This window comes from Lampetra planeri, chromosome 22 (genome assembly GCF_965212315.1).
Source record: "Lampetra planeri chromosome 22, kcLamPlan1.2.h2, whole genome shotgun sequence".
NCBI classification, from domain to species: Eukaryota; Metazoa; Chordata; class Hyperoartia; order Petromyzontiformes; family Petromyzontidae; genus Lampetra; species Lampetra planeri.
Genome location: NC_136128.1, coordinates 977,501 through 990,000, shown reverse-complemented (window position 1 = coordinate 990,000; position 12,500 = coordinate 977,501). Strand labels below are relative to the sequence as shown.

At 52.8% G+C, this 12,500-nt stretch overlaps 10 non-coding genes and 4 pseudogenes across 10 annotated transcripts in view; all 14 read left to right on the top strand.

Annotated features, from left to right (window-relative positions):
* Positions 1-41, top strand: part of LOC144726106 (5S ribosomal RNA) — a 119-nt gene extending 78 nt beyond the window's left edge. The window contains exon 1 of the ribosomal RNA XR_013587166.1: positions 1-41. This exon is cut by the window's left edge and continues 78 nt beyond it. This is a non-coding gene — a ribosomal RNA (5S ribosomal RNA).
* Positions 42-289: 248 nt separating this feature from the next.
* On the top strand, positions 290-408 carry LOC144725276 (5S ribosomal RNA). Its single transcript, XR_013586752.1, has one exon. It is a non-coding gene; the product is annotated as a 5S ribosomal RNA (ribosomal RNA).
* Positions 409-657: 249 nt separating this feature from the next.
* LOC144725140 (5S ribosomal RNA) lies at positions 658-776 on the top strand. Its single transcript, XR_013586627.1, has one exon. It is a non-coding gene; the product is annotated as a 5S ribosomal RNA (ribosomal RNA).
* Positions 777-1,024: 248 nt separating this feature from the next.
* Positions 1,025-1,143, top strand: LOC144725255 (5S ribosomal RNA). Its single transcript, XR_013586732.1, has one exon. It is a non-coding gene; the product is annotated as a 5S ribosomal RNA (ribosomal RNA).
* A 249-nt stretch (positions 1,144-1,392) lies between these two features.
* Positions 1,393-1,511, top strand: LOC144725601 (5S ribosomal RNA; annotated as a pseudogene).
* Positions 1,512-1,760: 249 nt separating this feature from the next.
* LOC144725324 (5S ribosomal RNA) lies at positions 1,761-1,879 on the top strand (annotated as a pseudogene).
* A 249-nt stretch (positions 1,880-2,128) lies between these two features.
* On the top strand, positions 2,129-2,247 carry LOC144725275 (5S ribosomal RNA). Its single transcript, XR_013586751.1, has one exon. It is a non-coding gene; the product is annotated as a 5S ribosomal RNA (ribosomal RNA).
* A 249-nt stretch (positions 2,248-2,496) lies between these two features.
* On the top strand, positions 2,497-2,615 carry LOC144725139 (5S ribosomal RNA). The gene has a single exon (XR_013586626.1). It is a non-coding gene; the product is annotated as a 5S ribosomal RNA (ribosomal RNA).
* A 248-nt stretch (positions 2,616-2,863) lies between these two features.
* LOC144725254 (5S ribosomal RNA) lies at positions 2,864-2,982 on the top strand. The gene has a single exon (XR_013586731.1). It is a non-coding gene; the product is annotated as a 5S ribosomal RNA (ribosomal RNA).
* A 249-nt stretch (positions 2,983-3,231) lies between these two features.
* Positions 3,232-3,350, top strand: LOC144725600 (5S ribosomal RNA; annotated as a pseudogene).
* A 249-nt stretch (positions 3,351-3,599) lies between these two features.
* On the top strand, positions 3,600-3,718 carry LOC144725323 (5S ribosomal RNA; annotated as a pseudogene).
* A 249-nt stretch (positions 3,719-3,967) lies between these two features.
* On the top strand, positions 3,968-4,086 carry LOC144725189 (5S ribosomal RNA). Its single transcript, XR_013586669.1, has one exon. It is a non-coding gene; the product is annotated as a 5S ribosomal RNA (ribosomal RNA).
* An 8,008-nt stretch (positions 4,087-12,094) lies between these two features.
* LOC144725231 (5S ribosomal RNA) lies at positions 12,095-12,213 on the top strand. The gene has a single exon (XR_013586710.1). It is a non-coding gene; the product is annotated as a 5S ribosomal RNA (ribosomal RNA).
* Positions 12,214-12,462: 249 nt separating this feature from the next.
* The window catches only part of LOC144726186 (5S ribosomal RNA), a 119-nt gene continuing 81 nt past the window's right edge, over positions 12,463-12,500 (top strand). The window contains exon 1 of the ribosomal RNA XR_013587242.1: positions 12,463-12,500. This exon is cut by the window's right edge and continues 81 nt beyond it. This is a non-coding gene — a ribosomal RNA (5S ribosomal RNA).

The following is a 12,500-nucleotide window of genomic DNA, read 5'->3' as shown; positions in this document are numbered from 1 at the left end:
TTGGATTGGAGACTGCCTGGGAATACCAGGTGTTGTAGGCTTTTGCATTCTCGCATCTGGATGGGTCGCGTTTAACTCTTCAATTTACCCAGTCAGTTCACCTGCCAATTGCACGTGGATATGGTGTACTGCATTGGGATCAAGATTTTATTGTAAAAGACCGTTTAATGCCACTCTTTCGGGGCTCAACCAGGAGTCCAGAATAAACGTTTCATGAGTGTTGACCTCCCGCAGTAGAGTTGAATCTTGATTTTAACATATGAATGTGCGTCAGGTCTCTGCAAGTATGGCCTACGACAATATCACCCTGAATGCGCCCGATCTCGTCTGATCTTGGAAGCTAAGCAGGGTCGAGCCTGGTGAGTTCTTGGATGGAAGACTGCCTGGGAATACCAGGTGTTGTAGGCTTTTGCATTTTCGTATCTGGATAGGTCGCGTTTTACTCTTCAATTCACCCAGTCAGTTCACCTGCCAATTGCACGCGGATATGGTGTACTGCATTGGGATCAAGATTTTCTTGTAAAAGACCGTTTAATGCCACTCTTTCGGGGCTCAACCAGGAGTCCAGAATAAACGTTTTCATGAGTGTTGACCTCCCGCAGTAGAGTTGAATCTTGATTTTAACATATGAATGTGTGTCAGGTCTCTGCAAGTATGGCCTACGACCATATCACCCTGAATTCGCCCGATCTCCTTTGATCTCGAAAGCTAAGCAGGGTCGAGCCTGGTTAGTACTTGGATTGGAGACTGCCTGGGAATACCAGGTGTTGTAGGCTTTTGCATTCTCGCATCTGGATGGGTCGCGTTTAACTCTTCAATTCACCCAGTCAGTTCACCTGCCAATTGCGCGTGGATATGGTGTACTGCATTGGGATCAAGATTTTATTGTAAAAGACCGTTTAATGCCACTCTTTCGGGGCTCAACCAGGAGTCCAGAATAAACGTTTCATGAGTGTTGACCTCCCGCAGTAGAGTTGAATCTTGATTTTTACATGTGAATGTGCGTCAGGTCTCTGCAAGTATGGCCTACGACAATATCACCCTGAATGCGCCCGATCTCGTCTGATCTTGGAAGCTAAGCAGGGTCGCGCCTGGTGAGTACTTGGATGGAAGACTGCCTGGGAATACCAGGTGTTGTAGGCTTTTGCATTTTCGTATCAGGATGAGTCGCGTTTTACTCTTCAATTCACCCAGTCAGTTCACCTGCCAATTGCACGCGGATATGGTGTACTGCATTGGGATCAATATTTTCTTGTAAAAGACCGTTTAATGCCACTCTTTCGGGGCTCAACCAGGAGTCCAGAATAAACGTTTTCATGAGTGTTGACCTCCCGCAGTAGAGTTGAATCTTGATTTTTACATATGAATGTGCGTCAGGTCTCTGCAAGTATGGCCTACGACAATATCACCCTGAATGCGCCCGATCTCGTCTGATCTTGGAAGCTAACCAGCGTCGAGCCTGGTGAGTACTTGGATGGAAGACTGCCTGATAATACCAGGTGTTGTAGGCTTTTGCATTTTCGTATCTGGATGAGTCGCGTTTTACTCTTCAATTCACCCAGTCAGTTCACCTGCCAATTGCACGCGGATATGGTGTACTGCATTGGGATCAATACTTTCTTGTAAAAGACCCTTTAATGCCACTCTTTCGGGGCTCAACCAGGAGTCCAGAATAAACGTTTTCATGAGTGTTGACCTCCCGCAGTAGAGTTGAATCTTGATTTTAACATATGAATGTGCGTCAGGTCTCTGCAAGTATGGCCTACGACAATATCACCCTGAATGCGCCCGATCTCGTCTGATCTTGGAAGCTAAGCAGGGTCGAGCCTGGTGAGTACTTGGATGCAAGACTGCCTGGGAATACCAGGTGTTGTAGGCTTCTACATTTTCGTATCTGGATGGGTCGCGTTTTACTCTTCAATTCACCCAGTCAGTTCACCTGCCAATTGCACGCGGATATGGTGTACTGCATTGGGATCCAGATTTTCTTGTAAAAGACCGTTTAATGCCACTCTTTCGGGGCTCAACCAGGAGTCCAGAATAAACGTTTTCATGAGTGTTGACCTCCCGCAGTAGAATTGAATCTTGATTTTAACATATGAATGTGCGTCAGGTCTCTGCAAGTATGGCCTACGACAATATCACCCTGAATGCGCCCGATCTCGTCTGATCTTGGAAGCTAAGCAGGGTCGAGCCTGGTGAGTTCTTGGATGGAAGACTGCCTGGGAATACCAGGTGTTGTAGGCTTTTGCATTTTCGTATCTGGATAGGTCGCGTTTTACTCTTCAATTCACCCAGTCAGTTCACCTGCCAATTGCACGCGGATATGGTGTACTGCATTGGGATCAAGATTTTCTTGTAAAAGACCGTTTAATGCCACTCTTTCGGGGCTCAACCAGGAGTCCAGAATAAACGTTTTCATGAGTGTTGACCTCCCGCAGTAGAGTTGAATCTTGATTTTAACATATGAATGTGTGTCAGGTCTCTGCAAGTATGGCCTACGACCATATCACCCTGAATTCGCCCGATCTCCTTTGATCTCGAAAGCTAAGCAGGGTCGAGCCTGGTTAGTACTTGGATTGGAGACTGCCTGGGAATACCAGGTGTTGTAGGCTTTTGCATTCTCGCATCTGGATGGGTCGCGTTTAACTCTTCAATTCACCCAGTCAGTTCACCTGCCAATTGCGCGTGGATATGGTGTACTGCATTGGGATCAAGATTTTATTGTAAAAGACCGTTTAATGCCACTCTTTCGGGGCTCAACCAGGAGTCCAGAATAAACGTTTCATGAGTGTTGACCTCCCGCAGTAGAGTTGAATCTTGATTTTTACATGTGAATGTGCGTCAGGTCTCTGCAAGTATGGCCTACGACAATATCACCCTGAATGCGCCCGATCTCGTCTGATCTTGGAAGCTAAGCAGGGTCGCGCCTGGTGAGTACTTGGATGGAAGACTGCCTGGGAATACCAGGTGTTGTAGGCTTTTGCATTTTCGTATCTGGATGAGTCGCGTTTTACTCTTCAATTCACCCAGTCAGTTCACCTGCCAATTGCACGCGGATATGGTGTACTGCATTGGGATCAATATTTTCTTGTAAAAGACCGTTTAATGCCACTCTTTCGGGGCTCAACCAGGAGTCCAGAATAAACGTTTTCATGAGTGTTGACCTCCCGCAGTAGAGTTGAATCTTGATTTTTACATATGAATGTGCGTCAGGTCTCTGCAAGTATGGCCTACGACAATATCACCCTGAATGCGCCCGATCTCGTCTGATCTTGGAAGCTAACCAGCGTCGAGCCTGGTGAGTACTTGGATGGAAGACTGCCTGATAATACCAGGTGTTGTAGGCTTTTGCATTTTCGTATCTGGATGAGTCGCGTTTTACTCTTCAATTCACCCAGTCAGTTCACCTGCCAATTGCACGCGGATATGGTGTACTGCATTGGGATCAATACTTTCTTGTAAAAGACCCTTTAATGCCACTCTTTCGGGGCTCAACCAGGAGTCCAGAATAAACGTTTTCATGAGTGTTGACCTCCCGCAGTAGAGTTGAATCTTGATTTTAACATATGAATGTGCGTCAGGTCTCTGCAAGTATGGCCTACGACAATATCACCCTGAATGCGCCCGATCTCGTCTGATCTTGGAAGCTAAGCAGGGTCGAGCCTGGTGAGTACTTGGATGCAAGACTGCCTGGGAATACCAGGTGTTGTAGGCTTCTACATTTTCGTATCTGGATGGGTCGCGTTTTACTCTTCAATTCACCCAGTCAGTTCACCTGCCAATTGCACGCGGATATGGTGTACTGCATTGGGATCCAGATTTTCTTGTAAAAGACCGTTTAATGCCACTCTTTCGGGGCTCAACCAGGAGTCCAGAATAAACGTTTTCATGAGTGTTGACCTCCCGCAGTAGAGTTTAATCTTGATTTTAACATATGAATGTGCGTCAGGTCTCTGCAAGTATGGCCTACGACCATATCACCCTGAATGCGCCCGATCTCCTTTGATCTCGAAAGCTAAGCAGGGTCGAGCCTGGTTAGTACTTGGATTGGAGACTGCCTGGGAATACCAGGTGTTGCAGGCTTTTACATTCTCGCATCTGGATGGGTCGCGTTTAACTCTTCAATTCACCCAGTCAGTTCACCTGCCAATTGCACGTGGATATGGTGTACTGCAGCCCAGAGCCCCCCACACCACTAACAACTCCCGCCTAGCCAACGACCTGAACGAGTTCTACTGCAGATTTGAAAGACAATTAGACTGTCCTGAACTACCCCTTCCCACCCAAGAGGCCCCTATCCCACCCCACACTACAGAGACAACTATCTCCATTCAGGAGGGAGAAGTTAAAAAACTTTTCAAGAGGCAGAACCCACACAAAGCAGCTGGGCCGGACTCTGTCTCTCCAGCCACCCTCAGGCACTGCGCGGACCAGCTGTCCCCAGTGTTCACCAACATCTTTACCACCTCCATGGAGACATGTCATGTACCAGCCTGTCTCAAGTCCTCCATCATCATTCCAGTGCCCAAAAAGCCAAGGCCAACAGGATTAAATGATTACAGACCAATCGCCCTTACCTCCGTGGTAATGAAGTCTTTTGAGCGCCTGGTCCTTGCACACCTCAAAGCCATCACAGACCGTCTACTGGACCCCCTTCAGTTTGCCTACAGAGCCAACAGGTCTGTGGATGATGCAGTTAACATGGCCCTCCACTTCACCCTACAGCATCTGGACTCCGCACTATCCTACGCCAGGATCCTGTTTGTGGACTTTAGCTCGGCTTTTAACACCATCATTCCTAGCCTGCTTCAGGACAAGCTCTCCCTGCTGAACGTGCCAGACTCCACCTGCAGATGGATCACAGACTTCCTGTCTGACAGGAAGCAGTGTGTCAAACTGGGATCACAAGTTTCTGCCTCCAGGTCAATCAGCACCGGATCTCCTCAGGGCTGCGTCCTTTCCCCTCTGCTATTCACCCTGTACACCAACAGCTGCACCTCCAGTCACCAGTCCGTCAAACTGTTGAAGTTTGCGGACGACACCACCCTCATTGGGCTAATCTCTGATGGGGATGAGTCTGACTATAGGAGGGAAGCTGACAACCTGGTGACCTGGTGTAGCCAGAACAACCTGGAGCTTAATGCTCTTAAGACCGTGGAGATGGTTGTGGACTTCAGGAAGAATTCAGCCCCACTCACCCCCATCACCCTGTGCGACTCCCCAGTCACCAATGTTGAGTCCTTCCGCTTCCTGGGCACTATTCTTTCCCAGGATATCAAGTGGGAACTGAACATCAGCTCCCTTATCAAGAGAGCTCAACAGAGAATGTACTTCCTACGGCAGCTGAAGAAATTTAATCTGCCAAAGACAATGATGGTGTGCTTCTATACAGCCATCATTGAGTCCATCCTCACCTCCTCCATCACCGTCTGGTACGCTGCTGCCACTGCCAAGGACAAGAGCAGACTGCAGCGTATCATCCGCACTGCTGAGAAGGTGATTGGCTGTAATCTACCAACCCTTGAGGACCTGCACACTTTGAGAACCCTGAGGCGAGCAAGGAAGATTGTGAACGATTCCTCGCACCCTGGATACTCTCTGTTCCAGCTACTCCCCTCCGGCAGAAGGCTGCGGTCCATCAAGACAAAAACCTCACGTCATAAAAACAGTTTTTTCCCATCCGCTGTTGGCCTCCTCAACAAGGCCAAGGGCTTAAAATGGCTTTTACACTTAAAATAACTGTTACACTTACTATAACATTTTATCTACATAATTACACCTTTCCATACTTACAACGTGTAATCTTATTTGTATTTTTGTATTTTAAGATTGTTTAATACGGCTAATTAACATTTTACATTTCGCATTTTATAAGGTCTACTTATTCATAATTTTAAAGATTCTAGCCCTTTAGTATTACTTATACTTTGTAACGTTAGTATAGTTAGAGTGTATACCTTTTATATAAGTTAAGATTCCTACTTGTTCAATGTATGTGTAATGTAGTAACTCGGCGGGAGACGACTTCACGGGTAACACACTCTTTATTTTACCAAACTCGTTCACAGGTGACTAACACCTACTTTGTATCTCGGGTGACAAACACCCACTTAGTATCTCGGGTGACAAACACCCACTTAGTATCTCGGGTGACTAACACCCACTTAGTATCTCGGGTGACAAACACCCACTTAGCTATTCTGGCGACTAACGCCCACTGAGCTATTCTGGCGACTAACGCCCACTGAGCTATTCGGGTGACAAACACCCTCTTAGCTACCCTGGCGACTAACGCCCTCTTAGCTACCCTGGCGACTAACGCCCACTGAGCTATTCTGGCGACTAACGCCCACTGAGCTATTCGGGACACTCCCTCCCCGGGGTGTCCGTCTTGACTGTGGGTCCCCAGCCCGACCCACGTGGGCGTCGGACCCCGGGTCCCACAGTCTCGCCTCCGAGCCACACAGGGCCCCGGTCCCCACAAGGACGGCGGGACTAGGGGTCTCGGGGCACTAGGTCTTCAGCTCCGTCTTCTGGTCTTCAACTGGGTAACTCTCCCCGAGTGCTCTCGCGCGTCCCCCTTTATACCCCACCTGCGGACGTCGCTGCGAGCACCCATCCTATTCGACCAATCACTGGGCGCTGGCTACGATCCTGTTTTCCCACATCTCAGCGTGCCTCAGCACCCACGCCGCGCCGCCCCGTCCTCTGTCACTCCCGGCGCGCGCGTCCACACCACGCCCACAACGCGTGCCCAACCCCGCACCTCGCGCCGCCCGTGATCCATCACTGTCACAGTCGGCGCACGTCAACACCACCACTACATCACCCCCTACCACATAGCTCGCAGCCGACCCGGCTGCTATAAAAATATACAAACCCCCCTGTGTGCCCCGTAACACAACACAACAACAAGAACAACAACTAACGTAACAACACAACACAACGCGAACACTACCATCCGCAACCATCAACCAATGCCACCGCGACAACAGAACAATATATACAATCCGGCGAGTGACAATAGCAATGTGTATGCAGAAAGAAAAATAAATGGAATTTTTTTTTTTTTTCTCGACTCGTGCAGCGTCCCATTCTTTCCGAGCGTCCCTACAACGGGACATTACCCTGGCAGAGGGGAACACCGGGCGAGCTCGGTGTCGGAAAAAAAAAATGTCTTCATGAAAATTGTTGTGCCCTAGCCCGAGTCCGCCTTGCCGGTCCGTCGTACGGCACCAGACGCGGTTGAACGTCCGGTGGTGCTGGCAGTTCAGGAAGACATTGGCCAGGCATCGAGGACCCGTGCGTGCCCCGGGGTTCAGGTTCCCGACGGTCAGCAGCCGTCAAGCCTGAGGCACCTGGGGGTGGGTCAGGTGGAGACACGTGAGGAGCAGCCTGCGACACCTCCCTCCCCAAGTCGACGGTCACATCACGCGCCCGGTCGTTACGGCACAGAACGGGGTCACACGGTGCCGCATAGGGCTTCAGTCGGGAGGGGTGCACGTACCAACGGCGTTTTTCCCATTTAATCTGTAAACTCTGGGGTCGTGCAACCCGCACAATTTCCACCGGTCCCCTCCAAGGTCTCAACAATTTGGGGGACGTAGCCAACGGTGCATGTGGACAATGCAGCCAGGCCTTATCGCCTGGTTTCCAATCATGCGTATGCACCCTCCGCCCATGCAATCTCTCGTTCGCGATTTGCCGAGACCGCGAATTCAACCTCGCCGCCTCCCGCGCTTCAGTCAATTTGGCGATATTAAATTTGATGTGGTCTGCCAATTTTGATTTTGCACGTGGCTGGGAAATCCCCAGTTAGACGTCCATGGCCGGATCGGCCTCCCGCCCATACATAAGAAAAAATGGGGAAAACCCCGTCGCCGCATGAGGGGCCATTCGAGAGGCCGCGAGTACCCCCGGCACCTGTAAGTCCCAATCAACCTGATCGTCGCAGACCTGTTGGCACAGCATAGACGTAATCGTCCTGTTCAGACGCTCAACCATCCCGTCAGTCTGCGGGTGGTAGGGGGAAGTACGCACTTTCTTTGTACCCAACAGGTCGCACACCTCGCGCAACAAAACGCTCGAAAAATTCTTTCCTTGATCCGTCAGCAAGCGTTCGGGGGCGCCCTTGTCCAAAACATAACCCTGGACGAAGGCGTCCGCCACCGCTGCAGCCGACTGGTTGGTGAGTGGCCATGCCATGGGCCATCGGGTGAAGTATTCTACGCCAACCCTCGGTGTAGCAGGAAAGGGCCCCAAGATGTCCAACGCAACCAATTCGTTTGTGCGCGAAACTTGAATGGATTGCAGCGGTGGATTAGCTGCCAATGGTGGCGGTTTTCTTTTGGCGCACCCTACGCATCCCTTAAGAATGTTCGCCACGTCGTTACCCATCCCCGGCCAATAATAGTCTCGCTGGATTAGGGCGAGCGTTTTGTGAAAACCCAGATGCATGAGCCGTTCATGAGCTGCCAGAACGACCCTACCCCGCATAGCAACAGGCACAACGAGCACGTGACGCCGGGACATGTTGTCCCACTTCATCAAAAGGCCCTGTCTGCACACCCAGGAACCGACCCGCGCATCCCCTACCTCGGGAGCGCCAATTTTTCGACGTAGCGTAAGTAGGGAGCTGTCGGACATTTGGAGACGGCCCCACTCAATGAGGGGCAACGACAACAGCGAATCCCTCCCCGTGGGAGCGTCGACTCCCAATTGCACTTTGGACAAGTTAGCAGAACCGGCACACAACGAGTCCAACCACTCTGTCCCCTCGTCACTTGGAGGATGCGACTCGACAGTGAAATCTGCTTGAGCCACGAGCCGTTCCTCAACGGGTAGCGGCGCGGCGTGAGCCAGCACCGTTCCCTGCGCAATTACGGCCGGCCGCGACCCCGTATTCAGGACCATTTCGAACGGCTCACTGTCCCCTCTCACCCTGGTTTGAGCAACCGCTAAGTCGAGGCCCCTTCTGGCCCTGTTAGACGGCCCCAACAGCACCCCCTGTGCCTCCGCACCCACCTCGAGTGGTTTCCTCAACCGAAGGGGTACCAACATTTGCGATCCCGGGGGCACCCGTACAGTCTGAGTTGCCAGCGCCTGCACCGTCGCACAAACCGTGCGTATTTTGGTAGGGCTCGTCAAGAACGCAACCCGCCGACCTGACGGAAGCTCAATGCAGGCCTGATCTATAAGAATTTTGATGGGCATTTTGGACAAAAAGTCCGTACCTAGCAAACAGGGAACGGCCAGCGATGATGATACAAAAATAGGGCCCGCCAATTTGATGTCACCAATGCAAATAGTCGCCCGAATCTGGCCGATGATCCCCAGGGATCCCCCATTCGCCGCATAAAATGGCACGTCCACTGGCAGAAGGGGTCTACTTTGGACGGGAAGAATGTTATAAATAAGGTCCGAAATGATAGTGGCCGACGCACCCTTGTCCACAAGCACCCGGACCTCAACCCCGTCAATAAACCCCGTTACCACGGACGACCCGGCCGACGCAGCCACTATCCTGCGGGCCAATTCGGACCATTCGACTGCTTGCGGGCCGTGTACGGACCCCCCTCGCCGAAATGAACCCCCGGCACCCAGCCGCGAACCCCCCACCGCCAAGCGGCGACCCGAATGTGCCGTGTTTGTGGACCGAGCGTGTGAGGTGCCGCGACTTGCCGGGTTTTGTTGGGATGACTTGTGGGCCTGGTCGTCGTCCCGACGTGGTCCTGTGGCGCGCTGACGCGGGGCCCGGCACCCGGCTGCGACGTGACCCCGAAGGCCGCAGTTGTAGCAGGCGACGAGGGACGTCGTAGGTTTCGGTTGCTCCAGCTTGCGGGATGAACGTGTGGGCGAACGACCTCCCGTTCTCCACTCCCCCGGACGCGATGCAGCGAAGGCCTGCTCCTGATCCGCAGCTGGCTGAGGTTCGGCGATCGTGGCGGCCAGTGCCGCGTTCCCCGCCAATTTGCAGACGACCCCCGGCTTGCGTTTGAGGACCTCGTACGCGTGAATGCTCGTGGCGATCGCCAGGGAGCAGATATCCATTTCGTCCGCCACATTGATGGGGACCCCCAACTCGTGGGCCAACGCCAGCAGCTGCTCCGTCACCATGGCGTCCTTCCCCTCCTTGTCCATGCGGGGAAAAGCTGCGTCCGCCAAGGCGAGCAGCGCCGTGCGATAGGCGAGCGTCATTTCTCCAGCCACCTTCCGCCGATCGTAGAACTGGTGGCGACAGGTGGAGGGCGGTCCGAACACCTTCGCCATCAGGTGTAGTGCGGCCTGGAGCGTAGAGCGGGACGACCTTGCAGCAGATGTGAAGGCTGCAAGCGCGTCGTCGTCGAGCATCGCTGGCAACGCACGCAGGGCAGTGGTGTCGGACCACCCCGACATTTCCTGATGAGCGAGGAACCTTCGTTGGAAGGCTCCCCAGTCGCCCCCATCCGCCTTGAACGCCGACAGCGCGGGCAATCTTTGCTGGAGGACCCGATCGTCGTCGACGTCGGAGAGATTTTCCCGCGCTCCGCTGTAGTTGTGTAAAATGTCGGCTCGGTCGTCAGGCGCAAAATGGAGAGCTCCGGCGCGCGCTGATGACGTGGGCTGCGCTGAGCGGAGGTCTCCGGCCACGTGGTGTCCGTGCTTCCCGCCAATCGATGGCGGCCCCTCAAAAACGGCGGCAACTTCCAGACTTTTGGCGTGAAGCGCCTTTTGGCGGGATCCCTCCAACGTCGCTTTCTCCAGCAACCCCGCAGCCGTTTTTCCGCTCGCCGGAACGGAGATGTCCGCCAAGACAGCGGCGGCGGCGAGTAGCAACTCCGCCAACCGGGAGTGTGCGTCTTGGAGGCTGGTGTCGGAGGCGAGCGGAGCGTCGGACCCCACAAAGTGCTGCATCGGCTGCAACTCCTCGTCCTCTCCTCCCGAGGTTGGTGTCCCCGGTACGCCGTCGTCGTCCCGACCTCGCTCGTGGGTACGGGTAGTCTTCCTCGTGTCCATTCTTCTTGAAGACAGGTTCACTTCTGACGCCAGTTGTAATGTAGTAACTCGGCGGGAGACGACTTCACGGGTAACACACTCTTTATTTTACCAAACTCGTTCACAGGTGACTAACACCTACTTTGTATCTCGGGTGACAAACACCCACTTAGTATCTCGGGTGACAAACACCCACTTAGTATCTCGGGTGACTAACACCCACTTAGTATCTCGGGTGACAAACACCCACTTAGCTATTCTGGCGACTAACGCCCACTGAGCTATTCTGGCGACTAACGCCCACTGAGCTATTCGGGTGACAAACACCCTCTTAGCTACCCTGGCGAACTAACGCCCTCTTAGCTACCCTGGCGACTAACGCCCACTAAGCTATTCTGGCGACTAACGCCCACTGAGCTATTCGGGACACTCCCTCCCCGGGGTGTCCGTCTTGACTGTGGGTCCCCAGCCCGACCCACGTGGGCGTCGGACCCCGGGTCCCACAGTCTCGCCTCCGAGCCACACAGGGCCCCGGTCCCCACAAGGACGGCGGGACTAGGGGTCTCGGGGCACTAGGTCTTCAGCTCCGTCTTCTGGTCTTCAACTGGGTAACTCTCCCCGAGTGCTCTCGCGCGTCCCCCTTTATACCCCACCCGCGGACGTCGCTGCGAGCACCCATCCTATTCGACCAATCACTGGGCGCTGGCTACGATCCTGTTTTCCCACATCTCAGCGTGCCTCAGCACCCACGCCGCGCCGCCCCGTCCTCTGTCACTCCCGGCGCGCGCGTCCACACCACGCCCACAACGCGTGCCCAACCCCGCACCTCGCGCCGCCCCGTGATCCATCACTGTCACAGTCGGCGCACGTCAACACCACCACTACATATGCACCGTCCCGCCATAGTGAATTCCTTGTCTGTGCAAACTTACATGGCGATTAAAACCGTTTCTGATTCTGATTCTGATCAAGATTTTATTGTAAAAGACCATATAATGCCACTCTTTCGGGGCTCAACCAGGAGTCCAGAATAAACGTTTCATGAGTGTTGACCTCCCGCAGTAGAGTTGAATCTTGATTTTAACATATGAATGTGCGTCAGGTCTCTGCAAGTATGTCCTACGACAATATCACCCTGAATGCGCCCGATCTCGTCTGATCTTGGAAGCTAAGCAGGGTCGAGCCTGGTGAGTACTTGGATGGAAGACTGCCTGGGAATACCAGGTGTTGTAGGCTTTTGCATTTTCGTATCTGGATGGGTCGCGTTTTACTCTTCAATTCACCCAGTCAGTTCACCTGCCAATTGCACGCGGATATGGTGTACTGCATTGGGATCAAGATTTTCTTGTAAAAGACCGTTTAATGCCACTCTTTCGGGGCTCAACCAGGAGTCCAGAATAAATGTTTTCATGAGTGTTGACCTTCCGCAGTAGAGTTGAATCTTGATTTTAACATATGAATGTGCGTCAGGTCTCTGCAAGTATGGCCTACGACCATATCACCCTGAATTCGCCCGATCTCCT